This window comes from Arachis stenosperma, chromosome 2 (genome assembly GCF_014773155.1).
Source record: "Arachis stenosperma cultivar V10309 chromosome 2, arast.V10309.gnm1.PFL2, whole genome shotgun sequence".
NCBI classification, from domain to species: domain Eukaryota; kingdom Viridiplantae; phylum Streptophyta; class Magnoliopsida; order Fabales; family Fabaceae; genus Arachis; species Arachis stenosperma.
In genome coordinates, this window is record NC_080378.1 from 56,675,873 (window position 1) to 56,677,360 (window position 1,488).

Consider the following 1,488-nt stretch of genomic DNA (forward strand, 5'->3'; position numbering starts at 1 on the left):
AGAATTGATCATTCAAGTGAATGAAGAATCCTTTGTGTTTAAGGCTCAAGGATATCCCTCTGTCTCCATGGAGAGGAAGCATGAAGAGCTTCTCTCAAAACAGAGTCAAACAGAGCCCCCACAGTCAAACTCTAAGTTTGGTGTTGGGAGGCCACAACCAAACTCTAAGTTTGGTGTTGAACCCCCACATTCAAACTCTAAGTTTGGTGTTGGGAGGTTCCAACATTGCTCTGAGTATCTGTGAGGCTCCATGAGAGCCCTCTGTCAAGCTACTGACATTAAAGAAGCGCTTGTTGGGAGGCAACCCAATGTTATATTTTATCTATTTTCCTTTGTTATTTTATGTTTTCTGTAGGTTGATGATCATGAGAAGTCACAAAATCAATTGAAAAAGCAAAAATAGAATGAAAAATAGGAAGAAAAACAGCACACCCTGGAGGAAGATCCTGCTGGCGTTTAAACGCCAGTAAAGGTAGCAGTTGGGCGTTTAACGCCCAGTTTGGCACCATTCTGGGCGTTTAATGCCAGAAAGGGGCACCAGACTGGCGTTAAACGCCAGGAAAGGGCAAGAAGCTGGCGTTAAATGCCAGAAATGGGCACCAGCCCGGCGTTTAATGCCAGAATTGGCATGAAGTGCATTTTTGCACGCCATTTGGTGCAGGGTTAAATTTTCTTTGACACCTCAGGATTTGTGGACCCCACAGGATCCCCACCTACCCCACCACCCTCTCTCTTCTTCTTCACCCATTCACCAATCACCTCAACACCTCTTCCCCAAAAAACCCTTCACCTATCAAATCCCATCTTTCTCTTCACCACTCACATCCATCCTTCATAAAACCTCACCTACCTCACCATTCAAATTTAAACCACTTTCCCTCCCAAACCCACCCATAATGGCTGAACCCTACCCCTCTCTTCACCCCTATATAAACCCATCTTCACTCCTTCATTTTCACACACCCTAAACACTACTTCTTTCCCCTTTGGCCGAACCACAAAGCCACCTCCATCTCCTCTATTTCTTCTTCTTCTACTCTCTTCTTTCTTTTTTTGCTCGAGGACGAGCAAACCTTTTAAGTTTGGTGTGGTAAAAGCATTGCTTTTTGTTTTTCCATAACCATTTATGGCATCCAAGGCCGGAGAAACCTCTAGAAAGAGGAAAAGAAAGGCAAAAGCTTTCACCTCCGAGTCATGGGAGATGGAGAAATTCATCTCAAGGGTGCATCAAGACCACTTCTATGAAGTTGTGGCCTTGAAGAAGGTGATCCCCGAGATCCCTTTCAAACTCAAAAAGGGTCAAATTTGATCAAAGGTTGGACCAAGTCCTCATAAACATTTGTGAAGAGGGCGCTCAATGGAAGAGAAACTCAAGAGGGAAGCCGGTTCAACTGAGAAGACATGACCTCAAGCCCATCACTAAGAAAAGGATGGAGCAAACAAGAGATCCCACTCATCATGAAATCCCTGAGATGCCTCAAGGGATAC